Source organism: Erinaceus europaeus, chromosome 12, assembly GCF_950295315.1.
Source record: "Erinaceus europaeus chromosome 12, mEriEur2.1, whole genome shotgun sequence".
In the NCBI taxonomy this organism is placed as follows: Eukaryota; Metazoa; Chordata; class Mammalia; order Eulipotyphla; family Erinaceidae; genus Erinaceus; species Erinaceus europaeus.
In genome coordinates, this window is record NC_080173.1 from 41904915 (window position 1) to 41932697 (window position 27783).

At 39.3% G+C, this 27783-nt stretch overlaps 1 protein-coding gene and 1 long non-coding RNA gene across 9 annotated transcripts in view; one reads left to right on the forward strand and one right to left on the reverse strand.

Moving 5' to 3' along the window:
* SPTSSB (serine palmitoyltransferase small subunit B) overlaps positions 1-6027 on the reverse strand; it is a 41927-nt gene extending 35900 nt beyond the window's left edge. For 6 of the 7 annotated variants that reach the window (XM_060203292.1, XM_060203287.1, XM_060203291.1 and 3 more), the window contains exon 1: positions 5889-6027. The gene's annotated coding sequence lies outside the window, so the exon portion shown is untranslated. The remainder of the gene's footprint in view (positions 1-5888) is intronic. The other variant, XM_007529664.3, reaches the window with a different exon arrangement.
* LOC132541892 (uncharacterized) lies at positions 5863-24651 on the forward strand. 2 transcript variants are annotated; one of them, XR_009552997.1, is made up of 3 exons: positions 5863-5953; positions 7860-8121; positions 24145-24651. It is a non-coding gene; the product is annotated as an uncharacterized LOC132541892 (long non-coding RNA). The 2 variants fall into 2 exon arrangements; XR_009552998.1 differs by lacking the exon at positions 5863-5953 and adding an exon at positions 6029-6216.
* The last annotated feature ends 3132 nt before the right edge of the window (positions 24652-27783 follow it).

Below are 27783 nucleotides of genomic sequence, written 5' to 3' on the forward strand. Positions count from 1 at the left end.
CTCCCAGTCTGCCTCTCTCTTTCCCTAGTAGGGTGGGTCTCTGGGGAAGCCGAGCTCCAGGACACATTGGTGGGGTCTTCAGTCCATGGAAGCCTGGCCAGCATCCAGCCTTATCACTTTTTAATTTCATAATGAGAACACTATTCATTATGGCTTAGATGGTGTGGAAGCTTGACCCTGGGGCCAAGGAGCCTCAGACAGGATACATATGTATCCATTATACTGTCTCCCCATATAACACATTTAAAAAAATACCATCCGTCAAAAGACACAAACTATTTTTTACCTTTTGGACATTGTTATTAGGAACATCTGTGTACATGTTTTAACATGAATTTAAGTTTTCAGTTATCTTGGAAATCTCCAGGAATGGCACTGTTGAGTTGTGTAGTAACTATATGATCAGTTTTCCACTAGCAATATATTATGATTCCAATATTTCCGCCTCCTCTCCCAACAGTTGATACCTGTCTTTTGGGTTTATAGCCATTTTGATTGGTGTGAAGTGGCACTTTGTGTTTTGACTTCTATTTCCCTAATGACTAATGACAGTGAGCACTTTTTCATATGTGTATTTGTTGTGTGTACTTCTTTGGAGAAATGTCTATTCAAATTCACTTTACACTTAAAATGGGCTGTTTGTCTTTTATTTCTTAAGTTTTTATTCTTCTTTTGCTTTCAGAATGGGTGACAGAGTAGAACTTGGACAGGGTTTGGTGTATTGCACCATAGCAAAGGGCTCTGGGGAGTGGGGAGCTTTTAGGTGTTGGTGCATGATAGTAGAGGAGGACCTAAGCTGGGGGTGAGAGTGTTTGCAGAAAACTGAGATATTTTACACATGTATCAACAACTGTGTTTACTGTAAACCACTATCCCCTTTGCCTACCCTCTCCCCTTGCACAATTAAAAAAGAACGGGGATAGTTGGAAGGGAGCCTTAAAAAGCCTTTCACCCATTTTTTTTTTTTTTAATTTTTTTTTTCCCTCCTCCAGGGTTATTGCTGGGCTCGGTGCCTGCACCATGAATCTACCGCTCCTGGAGGCCATTCCCCCCCCCCCTTTTTTGTTGCCCTTGTTGTAGCTTCATTGTGGTTGTTATTATTGCCCTTGTTGACGCAATTCGTTGTTAGATAGGACAGAGAGAAATGGAGAGAGGAGGGGAAGACAGAGAAGGGGAGAGAAAGATAGACACCTGCAGACCTGCTTCACCGCCTGTGAAGCGACTCCCCTGCAGGTGGGGAGCCGGGGGCTCCAACCGGGATCCTTATGCCGGTCCCTGCACTTTGCGCCACATGTGCTTAACCCACTGCGCCACCGCTCGACCCCCTCACCCATTCTTGTGAAGAATTGAGTCTGAGATATTAGAAGCCTGATCATCCCAGCAATATACTATGAACTGGAATTTATCAGTCTGCTAGAACCTAGCTTGTGAGATTCATTGTGCCCATCTGTCAGAGAGCATTACTGCATCTAACTGGAGTGTGGACAGGTAAGTAGATTATGGTTCAAATGTCATGGATCCTTGCTGCTCTTAATGAATTGTCTCGAGTAAAATTTTCTTCATTTCTTGTGTTTTCTCAGGACATTATCCAGAGACAATTTGGTTGTTTACTCATAATTTTTACTAATGTTATTTTGCCAAGGAGTAGTTTCACAGAGTGACTCATACCACTGTTCTGGAAACTGAGTATCATTTAGATAATATTTAATGAAGGTGTTTGCATCTTGCATATTTGGAGATAAAACAATAATGTATTGTGACATAGTAGGCACAGAAATATGAAAGACAAGCTTTACCATTATGTTTGCATGTTTATAAATGGCAGATCTAGAAGATCACTGGAAGCTGAGAACTGGTTGATTTTTCAATTTCATACTCAGACAAATTCTATAATGTCCAAACATTTGGTTTCATAAACAATTCTTAATTTCTAATTACTAAATATGTGTATAGAACTATTTAGTAACAAAAATATTTGTGAAGGTGACAGTACATTTCAAAAAACAGAGCTTGTTGCTATTCTGGTAATCTCTGCACAAAGCCATTACTACTACTATTGAAAGTCATCAAGATGAAGCCTATTTTAAGAAGTACAGAAATAATTCAGATACAAATCAAGTCACTAAAACATCATCAGTTGTATGTAATAATATTAAAAGCAAAAATGGCTTTTTTCTAAATTTTTACTCTTCTTAACTTTTTCTTAATTTTTATCTAATTCAAAAGAAATATTGCACCACAGTCAGAAAAAAAGCAGCAATCTGTGATGCATTTTTTTGTACTTTTAGGGCTACAATATCTAAGAATTCTACAGATTCCTTATTTTGTACATCAATTTCCAACCAGTTTAGCTGAATGACAGTTTAGTTGAAACAGGCTTAGCATCTCTGCTCATATCTAAATTCCTTTATCTACCTCTCTGGTCCAGGAGGTGGCACAGTGGATAAAACATCAGACTCTCAGGCATAAGGTCCTGAGTTCAATCCCCGGAAGCATATGTACCAGAGTGATGTCTGGCTCTTTCTCTCTCCTCCTATATTTCTCATTAATAAATAAATAAAATCAACAAAATAAAATCAACAAAAATAAACAACAAAATAAAATAAAATCAACAAAATAAAATAAAATCAAAATAAATAAAATCAACAAAATAAAATTCAACAAAAGTCTAGCAAACCAGATACAGCAGTGATTAAGGAGATTGTGTGCATGACCAAGTAGGATTTAGCCCAGGAAAGTAAAGCTGGCTCAATGTATAAATCAATGTGTGCTCCACCACCACAACAAAAAAAAAACCAAAAATCATATGATTATTTCAATAGAGAAAGCCTTTGACAAAATCTAGCACTTTTCCATGATCAAAACATTAAAAAATGGGGATAGATTAAAAAATGGGGATAGGAAATTTCTCAGTGTAGTTGAGTGAATATACAGCTAACTTATAGCTAACATCATACTCAGTGAGAAACTGAAAACTTTCCCACTTTGGTCAGGTACAAGGCAGGGCTCCCTGTCATCAACATTATTATTCAACATTATATTGGAAGTCCTGACTATGGCAATCAGGCAAGAGAAAGGAGTTAAAGGGATATAGATCAGAAGAGAAGTTAAACTGTCACAGATTTACAGATGATGTCATTACATATACAGGAAACTCCTCAAAATTACTGGACAATATAGTAAAATGAGGGGCTACAAAATCAACATATAAAAATCAGTGGCATTACCCTATGCAAACACTAAACTAGAAGAAGACATCAGCAATTAGTTCCTTTCTACTATGGAAGCAAAAACAAAATATTTGGAAATAAAGTTAACAAAGGAAGTGAAAGACTTGTACACTGAAAAATATGAGTCTACAAGGAAATAGGAAAAGTTGCAAAGAAATGGAATGATATCCCATGTTCATGGATTAGAAAAGTTAACAATTTCAAAATGACCAAGAGCCATATACAGATTTAATGCCATCTCCACCAAGGGCCCACCCAATATCTTTAAAGTATTAGAATAAAAGCTACAGAAACTTATTTGGCAGTCCCTAGGATTGCCAAAATAATCTTTAAAAACAAAAGCAAACAACATACAAACAAAAATAAGACTGTAGGCACCATACTTTCTAACCTCAAACTATACTACAGAGCTACTGAAATAAAAAAAACTGTTTGATTCTGGAACCAAAATAGATACACATACCAGTGAAATAGGATTGAGAGCCCAGAAATAAGCTCCCACACCTATGGACAACTATTTTTTGAAAGAGGACCCAAAATGTTAAATGGATAATGGAGAGTCTCTTCAACAAGTGACTCTAGGAAAACTGGATTAAAACATATAAATAAATAAAACTGGACCACTCCAACTAGATCAAAGCCATGGACATTAGGCCATAAACTGTCAAATACATAGAAGAAAATATTGGCAGAACAATCAATTATTTGTGCTTCAAGAATATCTTCAAAGACTCAGGTCCAACAGTAAAGAAAACAAATAGAAAGCAGTGGGATTACATCAAACTGCAAAGCTTCTGCTCAGCAAAGAGTACCATAATGCAAACAGAAAGGCACCTACAGAGTGGGAGATCTTTATACAAAATACTTCAGATAAAGGACTAATAATTAAAATTTATAAAGAACTCAGTAAAATTAGCACCAACTCCCCCAAACAAGCAAACTAAAGAAACAAACAAATCTACTGGGAAATGAGGTGAGGGAAAATAAGTAAAATAAAAAATTTAAAAGAGGAAAAGTTATGATGTATTCTGGAGGCCAGATGCTGTCACACTTGGTTAAGTGTACACATTACAGTGTACAAGGACTTGGATTCAAGCCCCTCGTCCTCACTTGCAGGGGAAAAGCTTCACAAATGGCAAAACAGGGCTGCAGGTCTCTCTTTTTCTCTCCCTCTCTCCCTCTATTTTTCCCCTTATCTCTTAATTTCTCTGTTTCTATCAAATAATAAATACATAAAATATTAAAAAATGGGATGAGGACATAAATGGAAACTTCACTGAGGACATCCAGAGGGTCAATGATTATATGAAAAAGTGTTCAAAATCACTCATTATCAGAGAAACACAAAGACAACAATATGATTCTGCTTTGCATTCATGATAATGTCAGTAACTGTAACAAGAACAGTAAAAACAAATGTTGGAAAGAATATAGGACAAAGGGACACTTCTGCACAGCTGATGGGAGTATAACTAGGTCCTACTCTTCTGGAAAACAGACTGAAGAGTTCTCAGAAAACTAGAAATTGATCTATAACTTTTTTCTTGGGGCTTTGCCAAAAGGAAATAAAAGCACCTATCAGAAGAGAGCTATGTATATTTATATTAATAGCAGCACAATTTGTAATAGCCAAAATTTGGATGAAACCCAGATGTCCAACTACAGATGAGTGGCTAAAGGAATTGTGATACATATGGAACACTACTCAGCTGTTAAAAATGATGAAGTCATTTTTGTGTCATCTTGAATAGAACTTGAAAATATCATTGTAACTGAGATAAAAAGAGAAGGGCAAATACTGAATGACCTTACTTATAGACAGGACATAATAAATAGGAACAGGGAGGGAGAACACAAAATAAAACTTAGACTGGGCATGGTATATTGCATCAAAGTTAAGGATTCTGGGAAAGGGAGAGACTGAAGAGAAACTTGAGGTTCTGGTACATGTTGACGTGAAAGGGCCTAGAATGTGGGTGAGAGTGCTCTGCAGAGAACTTTTCACAGTGAGATAAGAAATTGTACCCATGTTTCAATGACTGCACTGTAAACTGTTAAACAGTCCCCTCTTCCATAAAAATGATTTAAAATTTTTTTAATTTAAAAATGATTTTTTAAAAAATGTCATCATTTAAGCAGCTTTGAGAAAATTCCTACTACTTTAAAACTATATGAAAGATATATCTTGTTGAATATTATTCACTTTTGGGGCAATTATTGTCATATCTTGACTGAAATAGCTTATGGGCAAAAGAAAACAAATATAAATCAATGGGATCACATCAAACTGCAAAGCTTCTGCACAGCAAAGATAAATAAATAAATAGTAGTGCAAAAGTAGGAAACAAGATATAGATGAATTCCAAAGAATGATACATAGACTTCTTACTGAGATTTCTGATTTTTTTAAACTGAATTCAATAAAGATAAAGTAAGCAATCAAGCTGTGTTTGTTGCTTTTGGCGGGGAAAATGTCAGTAAAAGTTTGGCTCCTGTTGGTTGTAATGTCTTGGTGTTGAAACACAGTAAAAGCTAAGTGGAAAAACCCATTGGTTTTCAACATTTTAATACAATTACTAATAAACAAACCTTATTTTAAGCTCCACATTAAGTCTCCATCCCACACCCAGACCGGAATCGCATCTCATCGCTGCTTACCTGCTGGTCATGCTCTCTGCAGTTCAGGTGCCAGCTGCCCACTGCGCCTTATTCCCAGTCTCAGGGTTAGTTGCTGGGCCCCGCCCTCGCCATGCTGCTGAAACTCCAATTCCACCAGCTGGATTGCTGTGATTAATTATTGACGAAAGGAAAACACTCCTACACAAACTTGCGCCCTACCACATGGCTCCAGGCCAATTCTCCAGGCAGCCTGGGCCTTGTGCTCACAGCTCCCTCCTGAAGCTGCTGTGCATCCAGGGGTGACACTCTCTGCAGGGGAGCCTTCTGGACTCGGAGGAGGGCTGGGGTGGACCTGTCACCCCCCCAGGTGTTGCTGCGCCAGCCTGGCACGGGATGGGTGAAGGCGCTGTCACCTGTCACCTCCGGGGTGCTCCTGGTGCTGCAGTGACAGCTGGGCGCGAGATGGGGAGGCACTGTCACTTGTCAGTCCCAAGTGCTGCAGTGCCAGCTGGTGAGGGATGGGGAGGAGGGGCGGGGCGGGCGGTATCCTTCCTGCGCTGGGCTCGGCCCGGCACATCCAGAGGGACACGTCCTGAGTGCTGGGCTGGTGGCCGGCCAGGTACCTTCTGTGGGGCTTGGTGTAGCTAGGTGTAGCCTCCACCCACCTGCCCCAGAGCAGAGCTGCACTGTGGGGCTGCAACCCGCTGCAGGAACAGGGCTGCTGGGAGACGGGTGGGGCTGGTGCTCTGTGCACTGCGGGATGCAGAGAGCTAGCTGGATCCGGGAAGGGCTGGAAGGACAGCAGATGTAGCCGGCGGTGGGCAGTGAGCTCCATTCAGCTCTCTGCCCAGGTGCCTTTGCCCCCTCCTCTTGGAAGTCAGGTCCTGGGATGTCACTCCAGAACCTTTCTCCCCAAGGGCGTCCTGAGCTGGATCTGAGAAGCTAGCAGTTCCGGGGTTCCCCCAGGGGTGCCACCCCCAGGGAGACTCGCCTCTGGGCGAGCAGGGTTCCACCTTGAAGAAGGGGTGCGGCTGCAGTGATTCTGTGATAAGCTTGGAGGAGCCAGTGTGACTTGACGCTTTGGCAGAGGAGTATATGGAAACTCCGTGGAAAGAATTAGTGTCATCCAGACTGCTTTATAGAAGGCCAGTAGTGTTTGCACTACTTTTTTTAGATCTAACTTTTTATGTCACCCACACGCCTGCCTCCCCCCCCCACCTCCCACTGTGACATCTGAATGTATGTTTATGCAAGTAAAGGAACAGGTCTCACTTCTCCTTGGAGAAGTTTTATGAAATGGAGATGAGATTTGCAAATACTTCCACTTTTGGTAGGAGAAACTCCAACATCTGGCAGCTAAGTATCCAGACCATAGAAAATAATCTTAGCAATGTTAGACATGGACTGAGTTTGGAGTACTGATGGAAATAAAGAACTCTGAGTGGAAGGAAGCTTTTAGGTCCTCTGCACAGGGTGGGGATCACAGTCCTTTGGTGATGGGAGCAGTGTGAAACCATACTCCTATTAATTTATAACATTATAAAATTACAATTAATTTAGTATATTAGGGGAAATAGATGTAATATTTAAAGTTCTATAACTGCCTACATTTTAGTCTGATTATATAGTTCTATAATCTAAATATTTAACATTTCAAATCTGTCAACTGATTCAATACTGACTTTGGGTTTAAATGTTTATGCAGTTCTAAATGTTTTTTTTAATTATTAATGCTAAGTTACCTATAACCTTAGACTGAATAGATGAGGATCATTTGCTCCAGGATATTGTTATTAATAGATATCATTGAGTGACATAAAGCATGGTGAGGTCAAGTATATAGTATGGTAAATCAAACCCCCAAATACCTTGGTTATAACAATAATTATCTGTTGCCTTTTAAAAATCTAAAACTACAAAAAGCCTTCCCCATTCCCTTTAAAATCCATATTTCTCCCAAGCTTGGAACCTCTGGAATTTTTATTGTATTTCTTGATATCTTTCTTCTAGGTCCCTTACTATTATACTCCCTCTGATGACCTCAACTGAATCAATGCAACCAGTGTCACTGTACCACATTATACTGCTGCTGCCTTTTTGTTTTGGGTTTTATCCAGAAATGCCAAGCCTGAGATGTCAAACTTCTAACTCCAACAGACTGGTGAGACCTTTCCTAACACATGGGACTACCCAGCTCCATTTCAGATGGCATGCTCTCTAACAAAGTTGCAGATCCTAGATCCACAAGTTGGGGGCAACTCTATACTTCAAAGTAAGTATTTAATAATATTCTGTGATTCGTCTTAGACCAAATAAGCTTGGAAACCTAACAGAAAGTCCTAAATGAGGCACTATAAATTTTCTAATCAAATATTTATTAGGCCTAGACACACTCTTTTACTACCCTCAATCACTGTATCTAATTATTCACTCTAATTGAGGAGTCTTATGAGCTAGAAAAGGTCTCACTAAAGTAATGGAGCTGAAGAGTTGACATATTATGACTGATATGTCAGAGAGGGGACAATCCGAAGTAGTACTGGTTGCATTGATTGATAAGGTTGAACTCAGCAGATGCAGTATCAAGTGGTATGGATCTAGAGAAGCATAAAAGAATAATGTCATGTCCCAGAGGCTCCAGGGCAGGGAGAAATATGGGTTTTATAAAGAAAGGAGGGAGGTTCCAGCTGTCTTATAGTTTAAGAAGGCAATACATAGTTATTGTTATAACCAAGTTATTTGGGAGTTTGGTTTACTTTGTAAATCTTCTGCTTACGATTTAGTATACCATACAAGACCTTACCATGATTTATGTAATTTAATGCCATTTACAAATAACTGTATCTTATATACAAGAACAGTTGCTTCTGGTCTCCCTGGTCTAAGATTATAGGTGATTTAATATTTTTAAAAGTAATTATTAGAAATGTATTAACAAAAAAGAAAGAAGTATATTAATTTATGCCCAATGTAAAATTCAATCAGATTACCAATTTGAAAGCTTAAGTGCTTAGAATGAAGGAATATATACTCAGAACTGGGTATTGTACATCAAAAAGTTCGAGATATTTAATCTATTTTTCCCTCTAATATTGATTAAATAGTGATTTATAAGTCTGTAAGTTAATAAGAATGTATATTTGCAGCTATTAAGAACAAAGCCCACCTTATTTGACCCATCTTGGACAGAGATAGAAGAAATTATGTTAAGTGAGCTAAGTCAGAAAGACAAAGATGAGTATGGGGTAATCCCACTCATCAACAGAAGTTGAGAAAGAAGAACAGAAAGGGACACTAAAACAGGATCTGATTAAATTGAGAGTAGGGCACCAGTGTAAAAACACTGTGGTGATGGGGAGCATAGACGTTCAGCTTCCCGGGGCGGAGGGGGGGATACAGTCTTTTGGTGATGGGAATGGTGTTTATGTACACTCCTATTAAAGTGTAGTCATATAAATCACTATTCAATTAATATGAGGGGAAAAATTGATCATATGTCTAGAGCTTTTTAAAACACAAAGTCTTTTTAATACATAGGCTGAGATTTTGATACGTTGACTCAAAAGCCTAGACCAGGGAGAACAGAAGCAACCGGTGACACTGCTATATATAAGATTCTTGGTATTATACAGTAAACCCTAACAAAGGGACTTTTCAAAGTTAACCCAATTACCAAATAATGTGATGATAACAATAACTTTCCATTATCTTCTTGAACCCTAAGATAGCAGGAACCTCACATTTCCACTATAGAGCCTATATTTCCCCCAGTTCTGGAACCTTGGAGTGGGGCCCACTTTCCTGCATGCTTCTCTCAATTCATATCAAATAATATTGCATCCGTCGATCGCAACCTAATCAATGCAATGAGTGCCACCCCAGCATGCTTCACTTCAGACTGTGTCCAGAGACTTCAGGTGTGGAATGACAACCTTTCAGTTTCATCACTGGAGTGAGACCTTTCCTTTCATAGTATTCTCTAATTCCATTCCAGGTGGTCCACTCCCCAATAAAGTCCCCAAACCTAGATATAGCCCAGGTCCCCTAAGATAGAGCATATGTTCACGTGTCCATAAACCAGGGAAAAATATAAACCTGAAAGCAGAAGTACACAAGAGTCTGCAGAGAGTACCCTCCCCCAACACTTCATCTGCACTATTCCAACCTTTAGGTCCATGATTGTTCAACAATTTGTTTGGCTTTGGATGTTAACTCTCTTTTCAGCCACTAGATTCTGGATGTCAGCATGATGTTGATCCGACTTCCCTGGACTGACGACCCCACCAATGTGTCCTGTAGCTGCGCTTCCCCAGAGCCCCACCCTACAAGGGAAAGAGAGAGGCAGACTGGGATTATGGATCGACCAGTCAATGCCCATGTTCAGTAGGGAAGCAATTACAGAAGCCAGACCTTCAATGACCCTGGGTCCATACTCCCAGAGGGATAGAGAATGGGAAAGCTATCAGGGGAGGGGATGGGATATGGATATCGGGTGGTGGGAATTCTGTGGAGTTGTACCCTTCCTATCCTATGGTTTTGTTAATGCCTCCTTTGTTAAATAAATAAATTTAAAAAAAGAATGTATAGTAACACCATTCCTACTACCAAAGGTCTGTGTCTTTACACCCATCCTCCTATAGTAGAGTTGAAAATCTACCCTCACTCACCACCCAGGGTTTTTTACGTTGGTGCAATACTCCAAACTCTGTCAATATCTGCTTTGTATTTCCCTTTCTGTTCTTCTTTCTCAACTTCTGTTTATGATTATGATCATCCCATACTCATCTTTCTCAATTAACTTAATTCCTTCTAGCTCCATCCAAGATGCGTCAAAGAAGGTGGGTCCACTAATTCTTAATAACTGAGTAGTATTCTATTGTTTATATATACCATAACTTTCTTAGTCACTCATCTGTTGTTGGGCACTTGCATTGTTTCCAGGTTTTGGCGATTATGAATTGTGCTGCTAGAAGACTTACTGGGCCATATGGAAGGTCCATTTCAAGACTTGTGAGGGTTCTCCAAACTGCCCTCCACAAGAGTGGAGGCAATTTACGTTCCCACCAGCTTTCTAAATTTTATTCTGAAAATGTTCAATAGTTCTAGTTTACTTATCTCTCCATTTAGCTCCCTTGTTTATTTATTGATTTTCTGTCTAGATGATCTGGCTAGCAGAGACAGTGTTGTGCTGAAATCCTCTACTCTAACTGTGTTGCTGTTAATATTCTGTTGTAACTGTTGCAGTAGATGTTTGATGTATTTGGATTGTCTCTCATTGGGTGCATAGATGTTAATACTCATTAAGTCCTCTTAATTGACTGATCCTCTGAGCATTAAATAGTGTCCATCTCTAACTTTTAAAATTTTATTCTTTTTAAGGTCTATTGTGTCAGGTATGAGAATAGATTTTCCTGACCACTTTTGTCGTCCATTGGCTTGTATGATAGTTTTCCATCCTTTCACTTTGAGACTGTGTTTGTCTTGCTGAGTTAGGTGGGATTTCTCACACAACATATGGTTATGTTGTGTTTTCTGATCCATCTTCCTACTCGTGCCTTTTAATAGGTGAATTCAAGCCATAGACATTTATTGAAATGATAGATTTAGTCCCATTGGTTTGTTTCTGTTTTAGTCTTCCTTGCAATTGGGTTTGTTTCATCAAAGATGTCCTTGAGGTTTAGGTGGAAAGTGTTTCACTAATGTTTTCCTCTAAGTGTTTGATAGTTTCCAGTCTGACATCCAGTTCTCTGATCCATTTGGAGTTGATTTTTGTTTCTGGTGAGATAAAGTGGTTCAATTTCATTCTTCTGCATGTTACAACGCAGTTTTCCCAGAACAATTTATTGAAGAGAGCCTCGTTCTTCCATTCAATACTTTGGGCCCCCTTATCAAAGATTAAATGTCCATAGGTGTGGGGGTTTAGATCTGGGATTTCAATTCTTTTCCACTGGTCTGTGCCCAACAGCAGATGAGTGGCTGAGAAAGCTGTGGTACATATACACAATGGAATACTATGCAGCTATTAAGAACAATGAGCCCACCTTATCTGACCCATCTTGGACAGAGCTAGACCCATCTTATGTTAAGTCAGCTAAGTCACAAAGATAAAGATGAGTATGGGATGTCCCCATTCATCAACATAAGTTGAGAAAGAAGAACAGAAAGGGAAACTAAAAGCAGGATCTGATTAATTTGAGAGCAGGGCACCAATGTAAAAACCCTGTGGTGAAGGGGAAGGTGGCCATTGAGCTTCCCGGCACTGCAGAATGGGGGGGGAGGGGTGGGTGGTGGGGATAGGATGCAGTCTTCTGGTGTTGGGAGTGGTGTTTATATACACTCCTATTAAAGTGTAATTTAATTAATATGAGAGGTGAAAAATTTGATCATATGTCTAGAACTTCTTAAAACACAGACTGAGTCTTTTTAATACATAGGCTGTCTGTGATATGTTGTCTCTCTCAAAAGCCTAGACCAGGAAGAACAGAAGAAACTGGTAGGTAGCACAGCTATATACAACATGCTGCGTATTATACCCCAAACCCTATCAAAGGGACTTTCCAAAGTTAACCCTATCACCAAATAATGTGACAATAACAATAACTATCCATTGTCTTCTTGAACCCTAAGACAACAGGAACCTCACATTTCCACTATAGAGCTGTAGTTCCCCCAGTCCTGGAACCTTAGCGTGAGGCCAACTTTTCTACATGCTGCTCTCAATTCAAATAAAATAATATTGCATCGGCGGATCACAACCTAATCAGTGCAACAAGTGCGACCCCAACATGCTTCACTTCAGACTGTGACCAGTGACTTCAGGTGTGGAATGACAACCTTTCAGCTTCACTCGGTGAGACCTTTACTTTCATAGTATTGTCTAATTCCATTCCAGGTGGTCCACTCCCCAATAAAGTCCCCAAACCTAGATATAGTCCAGGTCCCCTGAGATACAGTATAGGTTCACCCGTGCCGATAAACTAGGGGAAAAATATAAACCTGAAAGCAGAAGTACACAAGAGTCTGCAGAGAGTACCCCCCAACACTTCATCTGCACTATTCCAACCTTTAGGTCCATGATTGTTCAACAATTTGTTTGGCTTTGTATGTTAACTCTCTTTTCAGCCACTAGATTCCGGATGCCAGCAAGATGCTGACCAGAATTTCCTGGACAGACAACCCCATCAGTGTATACTGGAGCTCTACTTCCTCAGAGCCCCACCCTACCAGGGAAAGAGAGAGGCAGACTGGGAGTATGGATCGACCAGTCAACATCCATGTTCAGCGGGCAAGCAATACAGAAACCAGACCTTCCACCCTCTGCAACCCATAACTACCCTGGATCCATACTCCCAGAGAGATAAAGAATGGGAAGGCTATCGGAGGAGGGGATGGGATATGGAGATTGGGTTATGGGAATTGTGTGGAATTGTACCCCTCTTATTCTATGGTTTTGTTAATGACTCCTTTCTTAAATATAAATAAATAAATAAATAAATAAAAGAGCTAAACTTAAAAAAAAGCCACTGTGCTTCAACACACAGAGAGAGGGACCTCATAACAAACTATGTAGAATGGTTAAATCAAGAAGAAATATTGGAGAAATGAACCAGTGTAAAAGTCCAACTTTTAATAACTTTTGATAAACCCCCCAAAGGTTGAAGCTCAGAATAATGAGGTCAATATACAAAGGCTAGTTAAGGAAATAGTCACAGAAATGAGTAAAGAATTTTAAAGAATTGTCATATAAAATGCAGAAACAACAAATGAGACTCTGGAAGAAAACACTAATTATCACAAGGCTATTAGAGAGCTGAAAGCTGAAATAGCTGAGCTGACAGCACAACTAGCTGAACAAACTAATACAGTATCAAAACAGGGTAACAAAATAGATGAACTACAAATATATATATATATGTGTATATATATATATATATATATATATATATATATATATGAGAGAGAAGAGAATAAATGATGCTGAAGACAGAATTAGCAACATCAAGGACGAATTAGAGACAACTGGAAAAGAAGAGATCTCAAAAAGAGATTAAGAGATACTGAAAACAACAGAGACATATGGGATGACTTCAAAAGAAATAATATGTGCATTATTGGCTTACCAGAGGAAGAAAGAGAGGAGTGGGGAAACAAGCATTCTACAGTACATAATAGAACTCCTCTAGTCTAGACAACATAAAAGACATAAACGTTCGAGAAGCCCAGAGGGTCCAAAACAGAAATGACCCAGACTTAAAGACACCAAGCCACATCACATTTAGAATGAAAAATAATAAGGATAAAGAAAGATCCTGAAGGCTGCAAGAGAAAAACAAAGAGTCATCTACAGAGGAAAACCCATCAGATTAGCAGCAGACTTCTCCAAACAAACACTATGGGCCAGAAGAGAATGGCAAGATATATATGGAGTGCTCAATGAGATAGGCTTTCAATCAAGACTACTGTATCTTGCTAGACTGTCATTCAGACAAGATGGAGGCATAAAAACCTTCTCAGACAAGCAGGAGTTGAAAGGATAAACTATCACCGAGCCTGAATTGAAAGAAGTTCTAAAAGGTCTCCTATGCAGACAGAGCACCATAAATACGCCATATACCAGAACACTCTAAAAATGTAATCTTTTATATCAATAAATGTCAATGACCTGAATTCACTATTAAAAGGCAAAGAGTAGGAAGACGGATCAGAAAACACAACCCAACAGTATGCTGTCTGTAGGAAACCCACCTAACTCAACAATACAAACACAGACTCAAAGTGGAGGATGTAAATCTATCATAAAAGTCAACAGACCACAAAAAGGGGCAGGAACAGCTATTCTCATATCTGACATGATTGACTTCCAGAAGTCTTCCAGAAGATTGAAGACACTGTAATACTCCCTTTCAGCTTCTATGGAGCCATCATCACTCTGATACCAAAAGCAGACAGGGATACAACCAAAAAAGAAAACTAGGGCCAATATCTCTAATAATAGATGCTAAAATATTGAACAAAATTCTAGCCAGCCAGACACAGCAGTATATTAAAAAGATTGTTCATCATGAGCAAGTGGGGTTTATCTCTGGGATAATATATGGCTTAATATATGTAAATCAAGCAATGTTATCCACCACATCAATAAAAGCAAGACCAAAACCCATGTGATTATATCAATAAATGCAAAGAAAGCCTTTGACAAAATACAGCATCCTTTTATGATCAAAATGCTACAAAAATGAGAATAGATGGAAAATTCTTCAAAATAGTGGAATCTATATAAAGCAAACCTACAGCCAACACCATACTCATTGGTGAAAAACTGGAAGCATTTAACTTCAGATTACTAGATTCAGGTACTATACAAGGGTGCCCACTATCACCATTAATATTCAACATAGTGTTGGAAGTTCTTGCCATAGCAATCAGGAAGGACCAAAGAATTAAAGAGATACAGGCTGGAAGAGAAGAAGTCAAACTCTCCCTATCTGTAGATGACATTAGAGTCTACATAGAAAAACCTAAGGAATTCAGCAAGAAGCTTTTGAAAATCATCAGGCAATACAATAAGTTGTCAGGCTACATAATTAACATTCAAAAGTCAGTGGCATTTCTCTATGCAAACACTAAGTTAGAAGAAGATGAAATCCAGTAATCAATTTCTTTTACTATAGCAACAAAAACAAAATGTCTAAGAATAAACCTAACCAAAGAAGTGAAAGACTTGTATACTGAAAATTATGAGTCACTATTCAAGGAAATTGAAAAAGCCACAAAGAAATGGAAAGATATTCCATGTTCATGGGTTGGACGAATTAACATCATCAAAATGAATATATTACCCAGAGCCATCTACAAATTTAATGCTATCCCCATCAAGATCCCAACCACGTTTTTAAAAATATTTATTTATTCCCTTTTGTTGACCTTGTTTTTTTTTTATTGTTGTAGTTATTATTGTTGTTGTTGATGCCATCATTGTTGGATAGGACAGAGAGAAATGGAGAGAGTAGGGGAGAGAAAGACACCTGCAGACCTGCTTCACTGCCTGTGAAGCAACTTCCCTTAAGGTGGGGAGTCAGGGGCTTGAACCCAGATCCTCACACCAGTCCTTGTGTTTTGTGCCACCATTGCTTAACCCACTGTGCTACTGTCCAGTTCCCCCCAACTACATGCTACAAATATTTATCTGGAACCAGAAAAGGTCTAGAATTACCAAAACAATCTTGAGAAAAAAGAATAGAATTGGACGCATCACACTCCAGATCTCAAATTGTATTATAGGGCTATTGTGATAAAAACTGCTTGTTACTGTACCATAAATAAACACACTGACCAGTGGAATAGAATTGAGAGCCCAGAAGTAATCCCCCACACCTATGGACATTTAATCTTTGCCCAGACTATTAAATGGGGGAAAGCAGAGTCTCTTGAACAAATGGTGTTGGAGAAATGGGTTGAAATATGCAAGAAAATGAAATTGAACCACTATATACAAAAGTAAATTCCAAGTGGATCAAGTACTTGGATGCTAGACCAGAAACTATCAGATACTTAGAGGAAAATATTGACATAACTCTTTTTTGTATAAATTTTAAAGACATCTCCAATGAAATGAATCCAGTTATAAAGAAGACTAAGGCAAGAGTAAACCTATGGGACTACATCAAATTAGAAAACTTCTATGGGCATATTCATATTCCTTTTTGGACATTTGCATGGAGGCAGATGAGTATACTTCCTTGATAGAGTGGTGTGAGTGTAGGCCTTACCTTGGCACTGAGAAAAGTACTTGGCTAACTAAGAGTTGGATATAAAAAGGATTCCCAACTCGAAATGTTGCTGAAGCTCTAAAAGATTCTCAATAAAAGCCATTTTTTAAAAAAAAGCTTCTTCACCACAAAAGAAACCAATACCCAAATAAGGAAATCCCTTCCAAAGTGGGAGAAGATATTTACATGCCATACATCAGACAAGAGTTTAATAACCAAAACATATAAAGAGCTTGCTAAACTCAATGAGAAAACCAATGACCCCATCCAAAAATAGGGAGAGAACATGAACAGAATATTCACCACAGAAGACATTCAAAAGGTCAACAAACTTATGAAAAAATGCTCCAAGTCTTTGTCAGATAAATGCAAATAAAGACAACAGTATGATACCACTTCACTCCTGTAAGAATGTCATACAAATGCTGGAGATGTTTTGAGGACTTCACTTCACTCCTGTGAGAATGTCAACAAATGCTGGAGATGTTTTGAGGACAAAGGAACCCTCCTGTAGTGCTGGTGTAAATTGGTCCCACCCCTGTGGAGAGCAGTCTGGAGAACTCTCAGAAGGATAGAAATGGACCCACCCTATGATCCTGCAATTCCTCTCCTGGGGATATATCCTAAGGAACCCACCACACCCATCCAAAAAGATTTGTGTATACATATGGTCATAGCAGCACAATTTGTAATAGCCTAAACCTGGAGGCAACCCAGGTGTCCAACAACAGATGAATGGTTGAGCAAGTTGAGGTGTATATACACCATGGAATATTCCTCAGCTATTAAAAACAGTGATTTCACCATTTTCAGCCCATCTTGGATGGAGCTTGAAGAAATCATGTTAAGTGAAATGAGTCAGAAACAGAAGGATTAATATGGGATGATCTCTCTCTCAGGCAGAAGTAGAAAAACAAGAACCTGAACTGGAGTTGGTATATTACACTGAAGTAAAAGACTCTGGAGTGGTTGTGTGGGGGGGAATACAGGTCCAGGAAAAGGATTACAGAGTACCTAGTGGGGGTTGTATTGTCATGTGGTAAACTGAGAAATGTTATGTATGTACAAACTATTGTATTTACTATTGACTCTGAACATTAATCCGCCAATAAAAAGAAAATTTTTTAAAAAGGTAAGATGTTAAAGTTGTTAAATCAACAATTTTCTTTCTTTCTTTTTTCCTGTGGGCAATTGTTACATCATGAAGGAAATATTTGGAATAAAAGTGTCTAATATCAATTGTCTCTTCTATATGTGGGGAATCTAACATGCCTGGTGGAGCCAAGATGGTGACTTTGAGACAACACCTGGTGTGAGCTTCAAAAAGTAGCCACTTACAATTTGGTATTCTCTGGAGAGGTTAGGATATATGGTCCCATCCATGAAAGAGTGAATAAGGTGAATAAGGGGAGGGGGTCAGGGTGACACCAAAAAAGAGTCCTATAACCCACTCGGGATGGCAGAGGCCAAAAGGACAAAGAAAGGAAAATATTTCGCTTGATTATTTCTGAACTCACCCTTAGCCCCTACCCCAGAACCAGCCTCCAAGGGCTGGCTAACTGCTCCTAGCAAGCTTCCAGTTGGAGTTATTTTCTTTAGCAAGATTCCTAGCTAAGCAGGGGTGTCATTCCAAGCCTTTTTCTTTCTTTTTTTTTTTTTTTTTTCTTTGAAGAGAGCTGGTGGTCTATTTGAGTGACAGAATACCTGTCCAATCAGGGCCTCAGCCCTGCCTGGGAAAGCCTAGCTGGAGTTATTTACTTATTTATTTTTGATACTTCTTGTAATTGGTTGTCTTTGCTTCATTTAGGAAGGGGGCCTGGCTGTGTGCAGCCAATCTGTAGTGGTCCAAGCTGTGGACTGATTATTAGGGTTTTCTTACTCTATTTAATTTTATTATTACTATTATTATTTAAGCATGTCCCTTTTCCTCCCTCTTCAGGTTGACAAAAATTAACTGTTGTTGCTTTTTCCATTGATAGGTGACTAGGTGTCCTACCCATTGTGGGTGGAACTTGTTTCTCTCTCCCTCTTCCCTCCACCCTCCTTATTCTTTCCTCCTAGCTAATTAAAAAAATCTTTCTTTTCACTGATACTTTTTTTCTTCTTCTTCCTTCTTTTGCTTTCTGAATTCAATTTATGAATTATTTTGTAGGAGAAATCTGACTCAGAGTAGTCTCTCTCTTTGTGTGTGGGTGTGTGTAGCTATCTTTTCTACTTTCCTTTCTCCTTTTGCTACCCAAGCCTGCCCTGAAAGAGGTTATAAAAGACCTCCTATAAACAAGAACATCACTCATAATACTCATAATACTCACCATAATACTCATAATACTCATCATATATCAGAGAAAATAAAAAATTGTTGAATAATGGCACTGCAATACCTTAAATTCATAATATCAATAAATGTCAATGGCTTAAACTCACCCATTAAAGGCACAGAGTGGGAGGATAGATCAGAACACACAACCCAGTCATATGCTGCTTGCAAGAATCCCATCTGACACAACAAAACATACATAGATTTAAAGTGAAAGGATGGAAAACTATCATACATGCTATTGGACAACAAAAAGGGCATGAACAGCCATTCTCATCTCTGACACAATAGACTTTAAATTAAATAAAGTAATAAAAATTAAATTAAATAAAGTAATAAAAGATAGGCAAGATCAACCAACCAAGAAGATTTAATAATTATTAAAATCTAGGCACCCAATGAGGGGCCATCTAAATACATCAAACACTTACTAACATCCCTGGCACTTTACATTCCTGCTGATTTTCACATCAAAGACAACAAAGTGTTTTTACTGCAGTCTTACAAGAAAACTGCTACTGAGGTTCTGCAAGGTTTAATGATTTGCTCAAGGTTTCCTAGCTGTTAAGGTGAAATTTAAATTAAAGCTCATTTTGAATTCAGAATTATTTTCCTTAATGTACTGTCTTGACACAGTAAATGTTTTGAGATCAGTAGCAACACTAGATATAGAGCAGGTCTTGTGAGATAGAGCGTATGTTCACATGTATCCATAAATTGGGCAAAATATATACATGAAAACAAAAGTACACAATAGTTTGCAGTGTCAGTATATAGTGCATAATGAAATAATGTCTACTTAGACTTAGGTACTCCCCTCACCTGCTTCCTATTTCCCTCCCTCAGTCCAAAGCTAACTTTAGCAAAGCAAGGACTACAAAAGCTGAATAAGGGCAAGAGACTGGCATACTTTAACGATGACTCTTTAGTTAATATCAGGTCACCCACCCAGCTAGGGCCCTAATTGGGGAGTCTTGAGATTCCCAAACAGACTTGATGGGCTTAGACCTCAAAAAAATCCCTCTCTCCATTGTTACTGGTCATCTCTATCAGGAACAACACAATAGACTCCTTTGTGGGTCCCCATAGGACCTTGCCTACAACTTGGGTAAACAATGGTGGAGAATGTTCCATCCTCCGATGGGAGATTGGACAATATACTCTATGATACACCTAAGAAAGATGGGTCCTGATATTGGGGCAGCTTGGAAAGTTTCTACTCAAGACCACAGGATTTGAGCTCAGATCTGCAGGGATGCAGAGTTCAAACAGGTTCCTAAGCTGAAAATGGGCCCCAGATCACATCAAATTGATGGGGTTTACAGTCAACAATATTTTTTTTAATTTAAGAAAGGATAAATTAACAAAATCATAAGAAGGGGTACAATTCCACACAATCACATCAAATTGATGGGGTTTACAGTCAACAATATTTTTTTTTAATTTAAGAAAGGATAAATTAACAAAATAATAAGAAGGGGTACAATTCCACACAATCATAAGAAGGGGTACAATTCCACACAATCATAAGAAGGGGTACAATTCCACACAATCATAAGAAGGGGTACAATTCCACACAATAAGGGGTACAATTCCACACAATCATAAGAAGGGGTACAATTCCACACAATTCCCACTACCCAATCTCCATATCCCACCCCCTCCTCTGATAGCTTTCCCATTCTCTATCCCTCTGGGAGCATGGACCCAGGGTCATTGTGGGTTGCAGAAGATGGAAGGTCTGGCTTCTGTAATTGCTTCCCCGATGAACATGGACATTGACTGGTCGGTCCACACTTCCAGTCTGCCTCTCTCTTTCTCTAGTAGGGTGGGTCTCTGGGGAAGCTGAGCTCCAGGACACATTGGTGGGGTCTTCAGTCCAGGGAAGCCTGGCCGGCATCCTGATGACATCTGGAACCTGGTGACTGAAAAGAGAGTTAACATACAAAGCCAAACAAATTGTTGAGCAATCATGGACCCAAAGCTTGGAATAGTGGGGAGGAAGTGTTAGGGGGGTACTCACTGCAAACTCTAGTGTACTTCTGCTTTCAGGTACATATTTTGCAGTAGTTTATGGATACGTTTGAACATATGCTCTCTCTCTCTCACAGAAACTGGTGTATATCTAGGTTTTGGAACTTTGTTAGAAAGTGAACCACAGGGAGTCGGGCTGTAGCGCAGCGGGTTAAGTGCAGGTGGCGCAAAGCACAAGGACCGGCATAAGGATCCCGGTTCGAACTCCGGCTCCCCACCTGCAGGGGAGTCGCTTCACAGGCGGTGAAGCAGGTCTGCAGGTGTCTATCTTTCTCTCCTCCTTTCTATCTTCCCCTCCTCTCTCCATTTCTCTCTGTCCTATCCAACAATGACAACAACAATAATAACTACAACAATAAAACAACAAGGGCAACAAAAGGGAATAAATAAATAAAATAAAATAAATAATTTTAAAAAGTGAACCACCTAGGATGGAATTAGAGTATACTATGAAAGGAAAGGTCTCATCTGAGTAATGAAGCTGAAGGGTTGTCATTCCACATGTGAAGTCTCTGGACACTGTCTGAAGTGAAACATGTTGAGGTGGCAATCGTTGTGTTCATTAGGTTGCGATCTGCAGATGCAATATTATTTTATATGGATTGGGAGAGGCATACGGGAAAGTGTGCTCTATCCTAAGGTTCCAGGACTGTCTGAAGTAGAGGCTGTATAGTGGAGATGTGAGGTTCCTGCTGTCTTAGGGTTCAAAAAGACAATCGATAGTTAATGTTATCATAACATTATTTGGTAATTGGGTTAACTTTGAAAAGTCCTTTTGTCAGGGTTTGCTGTACAGTACCCAGTATCTTGTATATAGCTGTGCTATTGGTTGCTTCTGATCTACTTGGTCTAGGCTTTTGAGAGAGTCCACATATCAAATACACAGCCTATATATTAAAAAGACTCAGTCTGTGTTTTAAAAAACTTCGAGACATACAATTAATTCCCCCCCCTCATATTAATTAACTACTGATTTATATGACTACATTTTACTAGGAGTGTACATAAACACCATTCCCACCACCAAAAGACTGTGACCCATCCCTCCCACCCACTCCCACCTCCCACTGGCCCAGGAAGCTGCATGTCTACCCCTCGCCACAGGGTTTTTACTTTGGTGCCCTACTTACAATTTGATCAGGTCCTGCTTTTAGTTTCCCTTCAAGATCTTCTTACTCAACTTCTGTTGATGAGTGGGATCATCCCATACTCATCTTTATCTTTCTGACTTAGCTCACTTAACATAATTCCTTCTATCTCTGTTCAAGATGGGTCCGAGAAGGTGGATTCATTGTTCTTGATAGCTGCAAGTCAACAATATCTATACACATTTCTCATCCCTGGGAGCTACTCTCTTACCTGAGCCAACATTCTGGTCCTTTTTCCAGCCACAACATTATCTCCACAAATAACAACTTGGCTCCACCTGCATATCAGATTTCAGGCTCAGGGGAAAAAGAAAGAAAGAAGAAAAAAAGTAGTATAGCCTTTGGAATATAACTAAAATATGCTTACTAACTATCAACAAAACAGAGATCCCCCCCCCCCAACTCTTCATCTGCTCTATTCCAGCCTTTAGGTCCATGATTAGTCAACAATTTGTTTGGCTTTGTATGTTAACTTTCTTTTCAGCCACTAGTTTCCAGTTGCTAGCATGATGCCAACCAGACTTCCCTGGACAGAAACCCAACCGATGTGTCCTGGAGCTCCGCTTCCCCAGAACCCCACCTCACTAGGAAAAGAGAGAGGCAGGTTGTGAATATGGATCAACCTGTCAACTCCCATGTTTGGCAGGGAAGCAATTACAGAATCAGACCTTCTAGTTTCAGCATTCTACAATGACCTTAAGTCCATACTCCCAGAGGGATAAAGAATAGGAAAGCCATCACGGGATATGGAGTTCTGGTGGTGCAAATTGTGTGGTGCTATACTGCTCTTATCCTATGGTTTTGTCAGTGTTTCCTTTTTATAAATAAAAGAAAAAGAAATAAAAATGAAACAAAAAAGACATTGTTAAAAATGATTCAACCTTTGTTTATAATGATTTTAATGTACAGTTGTTAAAAAGAGAATGGAGAACAATCGATCATCTCACTTATATCTGACCCATCTTGGACAGAGCTAGAAGGAATTATGATAAGTGAACTAAGTCAGAAAGACAAAGATGAGTATGGGATGATCACACTCATCAACAGAAGTTGAGAAAGAAGAACAGAAAGGGACACTAAAACAGGATCTGATTAAATCGAGAGTAGGGCATCAATGTAAAAACCCTGTGGTGATGGGGAGGGTAGACATTCAGCTTCCTGGGGTGGAGGGGGGTGGGGGGTAGGGGTGGGTGAGGGGGGATACAGTCTTTTGGTGATGGGAATGGTGTTTATGTACACTCCTATTAAAGTGTAGTCATATAAATCACTATTCAAATTAATATGAGAGGGGAAAAATTGATCATATGTCTAGAACTTTTTAAAACACAGACTGTCTTTTTAATACATAGGCTGAGATTTTGATACGTTGATTCTCTCAAAAGCCTAGACCAGGGAGAACAGAAGCAACCGGTGACACTGCTATATACAAGATTCTGGGTATTACATAGCAAACCCTAACAAAGGGACTTTTCAAAGTTAACTCAATTACCAAATAATGTGATGATAACAATAACTTACCATTATCTTCTTGAACCCTAATACAGCCTATATTTATAGAGCCTATATTTCCCCCAGTTCTGGAACCTTGGAGTGGGGCCCACTTTCCTGCATGCTTCTCTCAATTCATATCAAATAATATTGCATCCGTTGATCACAACCTAATCAATGCAATGAGTGCCACCCCAGCATGCTTCACTTCAGACTGTGTCCAGAGACTTCAGGTGTGGAATGACAACCTTTCAGCTTCATCACTGGAGTGAGACCTTTCCTTTCATAGTATTCTCTAATTCTATTGCAGGTGGTCCACTCCCCAATAAAATCCCCAAACCTAGATATAGACCAGGTCCCCTGAGGTAGAGCATATGTTCACGTGTCCATAAACCAGGGAAAAATATAAACCTGAAAGCAGAAGTACACAAAAGTCTGCAGAGAGTACCCCCCCCAACACTTCATCTGCACTATTCCAGCCTTTAGGTCCATGATTGCTCAACAATTTGTTTGGCTTTGTATGTTAACTCTCTTTTCAGCCACCAGATCCCGGATGCCAGCATGAGGCTGACCAGACTTCCCTGGACTGACGACCCCACCAATATGTCCTGTAGCTGCACTTCCCCAGAGCCCCATCATACAAGGGAAAGAGAGAGGCAGATTGGGAGTATGGATCCACCACTCAACGTCCATGTTCAGTGGGGAAGCAATTACAGAAGCCAGACCTTCCACCTTCTGCAACCCACAATGACCCTCGGTCCATGCTCCCAGAGGGATAGAGAATGGGAAAGCTATCAGGGGATGGGATGGGATATGGATATCGGTTGGTGGGAATTGTGTGGAGTTGTACCCTTCTTATCCTACAGTTTTGTTTATGTCTCCTTTCTTAAATAAATAAATTAAAAACATAAAAAAATAAAAAAGAATTTAAAGAAACATTTATAGAAAAAGAAATTGCAAAGTAAAACTTGGACTTGATGTTAGACCAAAGCAAAGGACTTTGAAGAAGAAGGGGAAGAATGAAGGGAAAAGGAAGTGATGAAGAGAGTATTGGGTCTTGGGTGAAAAAAAACTTCAGTTGAGGGTGAGAGTGTTCTGTATACATCTATCATTGGGAGATGAGAATTGTACCCATGTGTCAACAACTTTGTCCCCCCAAAAGGATAAAAACTTAAAATACAGTGATTAATAATGGCTCAAATAACATATTTAAATTACAATTGTTGCATAATAATGTTTTTTTTGCCGGGCTATGTCATTTTTGCTGGGCTGGCTTCATGGGCAGGTAACAGACGACCAGGGACTCATGGTTGAGCTGTAGGCAGTATCTCTTTATTCATGTAGGACACAGCCAAGCTAAGCTAAACTCTAGGTACCCTCAAACTCACAATGCTGTCTTTATATATATTTGCCAAGTAGGGTGGAAACAGGATGTGACATAGAGAGGGTGGAGAGAAAAGTGACTGGTGAAAGTCAGAGTGTAACAAGGAGGGGGTGGAGCAGGCTAGAATCCTATCATTGAACCACCAATGCCCTGGAGGGAGAGTGGTGCTTGTTAACAGTGGTTATGTAAATAGAATAGTGTTAAGCAGGGGGGATTTAAACCAAATGAAACAGAAGGGGTCTCATGCATACCAACATAATAAGTTAAAAATCATAAAAGAAACTTGAGTGGCAGTTCCATATATTGATTTTCATCTCTAGGACAAAGAATTAATATAATTAGACTTTCCACCTTCTGCATCCTACAATGACCTTGGATTCATACTCCCAGAGGATTAAAGAATAGGAAAGCTATCAAGAGAGGGGATGGAATACAGAGTTCTAGTGTTGAGAACTGTGTGGAGTTGTAACCCTCTTATCCTATGATTTTTGTCAGTGTTTTCTTTTTATAAATAAAAATTTTTTTAAATTTAAAAATCATGTTAAGTGAAATATGGATGAATATGGGATGATCTCACTCTCAGGTAGAAGCTGAAAAACAAGATCAGAAGAAAAATCACAAGTAGAACCTGAACTGGAGTTGGTGTATTGCATCAAAATAAAAGACTCTTGGGTGTGGGGTGGGGCGTACAGGTCCTGGAAAAGGATGACAGAGGACCTAGTGGGGTTTGTATTGTTATGTGGAAAACTGAGAAATGTTATGCATGTACAAACTATTGTATTTACTGTTGACAGTAAAACATTAATCTCCCAAATAAAGAAATAATAAAACATAAAAAAAAGAATAGGAAAGCTATCAGCGGAAGGGTTGGGATACAGAGTTCTGACTGTGGGAATTGTGTGGAATTGTACCCCTATTATCCTGTACTCTTGTCAATGTTTCCATTTTTGAATAAAAATTTAAAAAATAATTAGCTGCAAGGCATGAACTCCTATAGGGTCTGGAACTTATTTGATTATTACTGATTTCTCAGTATCTAGCATATGGGGATTGCTGAATGAATGTGGAATAGCAGCTGGGGAGATTCTCATATTACTCTACTGTGATTTTGGTTCCAGGGAGCCAGGAAGTTTCAGTGCCTTAAGGGCTGATGAGATAGCTCACTTGGATAGTGTATTGTTTTATCATTTCAGGAACTCAGATTTTTTTTTAGAGAAGAGAGTGTCTCTCTCTTGCTCTCTTTTTTTGGATAGGACAGAGAGAAATCAAGAGAGGAGGGGAAGACAGGCACCCCTGCAGATGTGCTTCACAGCCTGTGAAGTGACCTCCCCCCACAGATGGGAAGTCCGAGGCTTGGACCGGGATACTTGTGCCTGTCCTTGTGCTTTGTGCCATTTGCTCTTAACACACTGTGCTACTGCCTGACTCCCGTAACTCATATTTGAACCTGGCCTTCACCAAGTTGAAGAAGGCTTCATAATGCCATTCTTTCTCTCCCTCTGAGTCTATTAAACAAATAGCAGAATTACATGAACTGAAGAAGGATTTCTCTTCATAATATCACATAATATCAAGGAAGCAGTAGTTGAAACCTCATATTTATGGCCTTTACTCATTCTGTGTCCTTTGATTTCTTCCTTTATACAACTTTTTTTATTTCTTCATTTCCTCTGCCACTCTCTGGTTCAGGCCCTGGTATTTTTCCCTACTAAAGAACTAGATTAGCTTACTGTCTGGTTTTTATTCTTTCAGATAACTTCCTCTCCAAATATTTGGGTACACTATTTACTGGGTAGCATTACTAACTCACACATTATTTGTGTCACCTTCTGTCTCCAGATCCTTATCTGTGGCTTGTGACCCAAAAAATCCAGGTGAACTTCTTTTTGTGGTATTTAAAAGTCTTTCTGCTTCCACCCAACCTACTTTGGGGGAAAGTTGGGGGAGGAGGCTATTTTTACAAAGCCACTGACATAAAAAACCTACATACTTAACAACCTGTTTATTTTACAGCATTTCCTCATGCTTGGGAAATGGCATGAGAACATTTTGTTAACTTGTGAGGTTATCTTTGACAATGAATAGCAATCAGTTCAAGGATGGAGGTAGGGTGGATGTATCTGTATCTCTTTGAATTATCTCTCTAACACAGTCAATGTGCTTTGGAGAGGTCAAGGTCAGTTCTTTCTTGGCAGGAGGATACATGCAGGACTTGGGTCATGAGGATGATCCTAATACTGCAGGAAGAGGCAAGAGAATATGAGACAGTAATCTAAGGGTTGAAAATTAAGGGCAAGACAGAAGACTTCAGCTAAAGGCCTATTTTATCTGTGTCAGCTTCCTGAAACTGTTAGATATCTGTGGGCATTCCTGATGTTCTTTGGAATGGGGAAGAAGCTGACTTTCAGAATGGCAAGTGATAAGAAAGAAATGTGTTCAAAGTTATATCTTTTAAGAGGGCTCAGGGAGGTGGAAACCTCAGTGAAATCTTATGTACAGGTCATTAGACTGTGATCAGGGGACCTAGACCAGGTTGATTACTTGCTTTCCAAAACTGGGCATTAGAGAGCCTGTCTAGGGTCTAGACTAACTTGGTAGGGATTTTAGTAGGCTAAAGTCTCACATGTTACTATGCATAAGATGTAAGTCTCTCCCCACCTCAATATTTATCTGTTTTTATCAGTAAAAGAAAGTGGGTGTCTACAGGAGTGATAGTAAAGTTATGTAGGCACTGAGCCCCAGCAATAACACTGGTGGCAACAAAAATAAAAAATAAAGTCTCTTCTGTATATAA